Genomic DNA, 6,973 nt, shown 5'->3' with positions numbered 1-6,973 from the left:
TAATCTATGTGCGCTAATGGCCAAGTGGATCTTCTTAGAATCAATGGCTGTGTCCAAAAGATGACAAATAGATTCTGCTGGATCGGCCCCTCATAATTTTCCTAAAATTTCTTTTCCCTTTTGTTTACAGCAGCAGAGGTTCCTGGAAGCCTGCTCTCATTTTTCTTCTCCTCTGAGTATGTATATGCCACACAAGCCAATGGCATTTACTTGTGTGCTTTGCCATATGCTGATGCATGCAGTGTGAATGCCTATATAGGAGTTGGAATAAAAACTATGAGATTTCAGTGGCTATTTGAGCAGTTAGGAAGCAATGACCTCAGTATTTGGGTCATACTCTGTTTTGCTTCTGAATTCATGTCACAGTTAGTTTAATGCAGATTAATAGATGATAAAACCAGCAGGGATCATTGCAATCAAATCTGACCTCTTGTATAACACAGGCCATAGGACTTCTTTGAATTAATTCATGTTAGAACTAGATCATCTCTTTTATGTTTGGCTTACACAACTCCCTCAGCAACCAAGCATCAGTGAATCAATCAGAGTCCAATTTCTCCACTGCCTTGCACCTATGTCATCATCTATGCCTGTGAAGCTGGGTGCAAGCTGCTGCCATTAATCTGGTGGCATTTTGTACACGTTCACTTTGCCCAGGGACACAAGCGGTAAAGCTTCATAGGGAAAAAAATCAAATCATCCACCGTGTTGAACTTCTGATTTCATTTTTTAAGTAAATCTTATTTAAAATATTTGTTTAAGTAGGTAGAGGAAGGGGAAATAGGGGGAGATTTTTATTTTGTTTCCAGCTGCAATTATGAAAGGGTTTACTTTAGTGCTACACAAACAGCTGCCGTCTGGAAAATTCAACCACTCCAGATGGCCACTGGAGCATTTAACTCTTTTGGAGCCTGGGTGACCAAAATCAGTTCTCTGTGTCCAAAGCATTCAGACACAACATATATTAGTCAACAGAAATGGGATTTTCTTTGTTTCTTTATATGATAAAACCTGGATAAAGCATGGGCATTTTTCAATCGGATAATAAAACTGGTCACAGATGACTAGGCTCCACAGGGAACACACTCACCTTGCTATCATTTTATTTATCCATCCATCCATCCATCCATCCATCCATAGGGGTAGGTTTACTGGATGTGTACTAGCTCTTAGTAGTTCTTGCTTTATTTGCCTTCCGGGTTTTGAGCCTTTATGGTTCACATTTTCAAGCTTTCCTCCATAACCATGAGAGCTACAAAAGGGTAATCTTTTTTTTACATGAATCATAGAATATCAGAGTTGGAAGGGACCTCAGGAGGTCATCGAGTCCAACCCCCTGCTCAAAGCAGGACCAATCCCCAATCCCCAATTTTTGCCCCAAATTTTGAAAGTGGAGATTCTCACATAATCACATGACTCCAGGAGCTTGAGCTTTAAGAAAAAATGCCGCATATCATGAGACAAGTCACAAGAGTTGTCAACACAGAGCTTCATAGCTGTAACTGAGGGAAGAATCTGCTCCATGTGTGTTAGACTAAGGGGGCATTGAGGAGATGGGGTGATGGTTCAAAATTAGTCACTCCAAATTTATATATTTTGTCCTTAAAATGATCGAGACAGGTACTACCAAGCAAGCCCGCAGTAACAGGTCAATGCCCATTTGCAATGAAGAGAAACAATCTGGAAAAAGAGAAACAGATCCTGGTTAGGGAGGGATAGCCAGCGCATAGGACCGGGAGTCATGGTTTCTCTGTTATCCTAGCAATCACCAAGCTTCATGCAGATGACCCTCTGCATTCATGAACTCTGACATCTCTCCACTGAGCTGTTTTGTTTTCTGCAGCACTACAAATCCTGCTTTTGAGTAATATGGAATCCTCAAGAATTGCAGGGGGAAAATCATTCCGGCACAGGACTGCAGAAAGCCTGTGTACCACTGAAATTGCCAGAACAGCAGTGTTACCAACTCATGATTTCTACCAAGCGTCTAACAATATTTAATGTTTTACTTAAAACCCCAGCTCCTGTGAGGATAACCTCAGTGCTCTCTTCTTAAAAAAAAGTGGGTCCTTTTAAAGTAGGTCCTTTGGTAGTTGCAGAGAAAAATCTTGAAGACATGAGTCGAGTGCATCCCACCGTCTCAAAAAACAGAAGGCAAACAAAGTGAATGCAACATTTAAAATCTCATGATTTTAAAGCTAATTTCAGGATTCTTTTCAGACCTCGCTCTGGGTTGTTGAACATTTCGGATTGGCCATACCGTAAAAGGCCCTGTGCACAGGAGTAGTTTTTCTCCCTAGGTGTGAAGAAAGCTGTGCACAGGGATCTGCTGGGACTTCATGTTCAACTTTCCTTATGGAAGATATGCATTAGCCAAACAAGTTATTGGGCTCAATAAGGAGGTTGCAGAGTGAAATTTAATGGCCTATGATATACACAGGTCAGACTAGACCAGTGATTCTCAACCAAGGGTATGTGTCAACCATGGGTACAGAAGTCTCCCAGGGGGTACTCAACTCATCTAGATTAGTGGGTTGCAGCTCCCAGAGTGGGGAGGGTCATGGGACAGGTTTGGGGGGGTTGCAAGTGCAAGGCCGATAGTAGGGGGTGGCAAGCAGGGCAAATGCCTGGGGTTCCACACCATAGGGAGCCCCACAAAGTTAAGTTATATTCTTCAGCCCCACTGCCTGGGGAGCAGGCTTCAGACAAGGCTCACAAGTGAAAAACAGGCTCTCAAGTATCACACTGAAATGTAAGTACAATATTTCTAGTCCAATGGATTTATTTTATCATTAGAAGGTAAAAATGAGAGAGTCTCAGCCATTTTTCAGCAATAGCGTGCTGGGACACTTTTGTATTTTTATGTCTGAGTTGGTAAGCAAGTCGTTTTTAAGTGAGGTGAAATTTGGGGGTACGCAAGCCAAATCAGACTCCTGAAAGGGTACAGTAGTCTGGAAAGATTGAGAACCACTGGGCTAGATGATATGATGATTCCTTCTGGCCTTAAACTGTGGAATCTATTCATTTAAAAGGTGGGGGGCAAGGAAGGCGGTCAGGTCATGAGAACCTCTCAGTGCTTCATTTTAGCCATGTGTATAATTAAGAGTGTGATAGCCACAGGGACTGACAGGCTTAGAATGCTTGGAAAGGTCTGAATGAAGGGGAAATGTGGTAAAGTACAAAGTGTTACCTTCCCAAGGCTTTATGATGAAGAGCAAGGAAGAAAATATCACAAAAACTAATTTGACATGGGCTCTTTTAATTAGACTATGACTCAGAGTTTCCAGGGAAATAGAAATCCTGTTTTACAGCTCTCCTAAAAAAGAAGACACTGATTTTTGCTACCAGATAGACATGCCATTTAAAATCCAATAAAATCAAACCCAGAATTGTTTTCCTCCAAACCAGCCCTGTAATAATTCACAATTAGATATCTGTACTCCCTCTCAAGTCTCAAGGTGGCATATTGCCCACTCCCAGCAAGGCTGAATCTGGAAAATGTTCAGACGGGAGATCGTCAAGAAAAACCTAGGGTATGGCATTGGTGATCCAATAGATGTTACATATCATTGTTAATTATTATTATTAAAATAACTAGCACTATATAGGACTCTTCAAAGTGCTTTACAAAAGGAGTTAAGTATCATTATCCCCATTTTACAGCTCAGGAAACTGAGGCACGGAAAAGTGAATGGTCTTGACAAAGGTCACCCAGTGGGCCAGTGGCAGAGGCCAGACTAGACTCTTGGTCTCCTCATCCCAGTCCAGTGCTCTAGCCACTAGACAACACTGCCTTCTTAAGCACTATTAGTCAGCTGTTGTGTTTCACCCTACAGGTAGGTGAAATTATTATTTGTGTATTTATAAGGCCATATTCCGTCAGATCACTGTGGATCTGCAACTGCCAGGAACCTTTTGGAGTGAGTGACTCCAAATTTGACTTTCTGCATTCTCACAGAAAGGTCACTTGGCAAAAATTTACAACACAGGAAAGAATGGGGCCTACAGGTCGGGTTGTGTGATTGCCTTCCCCACACCTTGGGCAAGCCCCTTCTCCCCCATGCCTTAGTTTTCCCACCTGTAATAATAATACTGACCTCCTTTGTAAAGTGATCTTTGAGATCTCTGAATAAAAAGCACAATTAAAAAAAACTAGGTGGTGTTATTATTAAAGGGGTGAACTTAGATGCTAACTCCGAGTCTGTGTGCTTTGATGAGACCGGGGTATGGATTCAGTGTATGCTGAACCACTATACAGCAACCCAACACAACTTGCCAAGTAATGAGCTTTTCTCATACTGTAAGAATAAAAACTCTCACACCAGTATGCTGAATGTGTTCTTAATTCCTTCCCGGGTGCCCCAAAACAATCCAAGTAAGTTAACAATGGAAAGGTTGCAAGCCCGTCCCTAAAGGATCTACATGAACAAGAACTTAAATGAATGAATTAAAAGGTAAATTTACCAAAAAAAAGAATGGTTAGGCCTCCAACTGCTGCCATTCAATGCTTTCCTTTTCTACTGTACCTGCAGTACCAAAAGAGCCAGAGACCTCATTCATCTGCCACCGACTCCAGTTAAAATAAAACCACTGAATGATGGAAGGGATCAATCCACACACAGCCATGTTCCATCCTGTTTAGCTATCACAACTACACGGTACAGCCAATATTTTTTAGCTTTGCTTCAGGGCAAACAGCCTGTTAATGTTTGTTTTGTTTTGTTTATGGACTTATACTTCCTGAAGCATTAATAGATTTCATTCTTATCTAATGCATTTTGTAGCTTTCACTTTTTCTGGCTTTGTTTTGGTAACTTCAAGGAAAAAAAAAAGACTACTCAGTGCTTATAGTGTTTTTCATGTTCAGAGCACTGTACGAATAAATCCTCAAAACACTGTGGGAGATAGGTTAATAAGCAGTAAGTATTACTCATTCATATAGTCCATAGAGATTAAAAAAAACTGGAATGCTGCCCTGGCAATGAGGGATGAGGAATCTCCCCGCAAAGGTGGAGGAGGAGAAACCATGTACATCCAAGGCTGGGGGGACCATGGCCACCACTCCCAAGGGGAAATGGTGGTGGTCAGTGACTCCCTTCTAAGGGAGAAGGAAGCATCCATGTACCAGGATGACCTGGCATCCCAGAAGGTGTACTGCCTATCAGGGGCCCACATCTGAGACATTACAGAATGATTGCCGACCCTCTGGCTACTACCTCATGGGGACACTAATGAAACCCTGCAGGGTATGACCCTGAGCAGATCAGAAGTGACTACAGGGCTCTGGGAGGGAGGGTGAAGGAGTTGGGGGCACAGATGGTGTTCTCATCTATCCTTCTGGTCAAGGGTAGGGGCCCAGGCAGAGACCGACACATCCTGCAGATGAATGCATGGCAGAGCAGATGGTGTTGCTAGGAGGACTTTGGCTTCCTTAATTATGGGATGCTGTTCCAAGGACTGCAGAGCGGAGACAGGGTTCACCTAGCAAAGAAGGGGAACAGTATCTTCAGATACAGACGGGCTAACCTAGCGAGCTGGGCTTTAAACTAGGTTTGATGGGGGGAAGATATAAAAAGCCCACAGTTCAGTCCAAAACAGAGACCTACGTGGACAGCTGGGATCTGCGGGGAACATGGAAAATCACAGCAGGGACAAAGGAAATCTTTGATGAACATCTTATGAACATCTTAGGGCCGGCTCCAGACCCCAGCGCGCCAAGCACGCGCTTGGGGCGGCGTGCCGCGGGAGGGCGGCAGGCGGCTCCGGTGGACCTCCCGCAGACATGCCTGCGGACGGTCCACTGGTCCCGCGGCTCCGGTGGACCTCCCACAGGCGTGCCTGCGGACGGTCCGCTGGTCCCGCGGCTCCGGTGGACCTCCCACAGGCGTGCCTGCGGGAGGTCCACCGGAGCCGCGGGACCAGCAGAACCTTCGCAGGCATGTCTGCGGGAGGTCCACCGGAGCCGCGGGACCGGCGACCGCCAGAGCGCCCCCTGCGGCGTGCGGCCCTGCTTGGGGCGGCGCAATTCCTAGAGCCGCCCCTGATCTTAGATATCTGTATACTAGGGCCGGAAGTAACGGGAACAAACAGGAAGATGTAGATATACAACTGAATAATCACAATTATTACACAAGCAGTAGACCAGATGGGATCATTCACATGACTAGAATAATGGTATAGAAGGCCAGGCAGAGGAAAAAAGGGAGGAGTTGCTTTGTGTATCAAAGATGTATACACCTGCACTGAGGCTGAGATAGAAGTGGGAGACAGACCTGTTGAAAGCCTCTGAGTAAGAATAAAAGGGGAATAAGCAAGGGTCTTGGTAGGGGTCTATTATAGACTGTCTAACCAGGAAGAAGAGGTAGATGAGGCTTTTTTTCCCCCCAATAGCTAACAAAATCATTCACAGCACAGGACTTGGTGGTGACGGGGGACTTCAATTACCCAGACATCTGATGGGAAAATAACACAGCAGGGCACAGATTATCCAACAAGTTCTTGGAATGTTTTGGAGACTCCTTTTTATAACAGAAGGTGGAGAAAGCACCTGGGGGGGAAGCTGTTCTAGATTTGATTCTGACAAATAGGGAAGGACTGATCAAGAATTTGATGATGGTAGGCAGCTTAGGTGAAAGTGATCGTGAAATGACAAGTCCATGATTCTAAGGAATGGTGGGAGGGAAAACAGCAGAATAAAAATGACAAACTTCAAGAAGGTGGACTGTAGCAAACTCAGAGAATTGATAGCTAAGATCCCATAGGAAGCAAGTCTAAGAGGAAAAAAAGTTCAGTACAGCTGGCAGTTTTTAGAGATACATTATTAAGGGTACAAGAGCAAGCTATTCCAGTGCATACTACACTTCCTATCTTTCGTAAGAGACCACCGTGGCTTAATCAGGACATCTTCAATCAATTGAAACTCAAAAAAAGAGTCGTGTGAAAAGTGAAAACTAGGTCAAATGACAAAGGATTA

This window comes from Mauremys reevesii, linkage group 2, assembly GCF_016161935.1.
Source record: "Mauremys reevesii isolate NIE-2019 linkage group 2, ASM1616193v1, whole genome shotgun sequence".
NCBI lineage: Eukaryota > Metazoa > Chordata > Testudines > Geoemydidae > Mauremys > Mauremys reevesii.
This window is presented reverse-complemented; position numbering follows the sequence as displayed.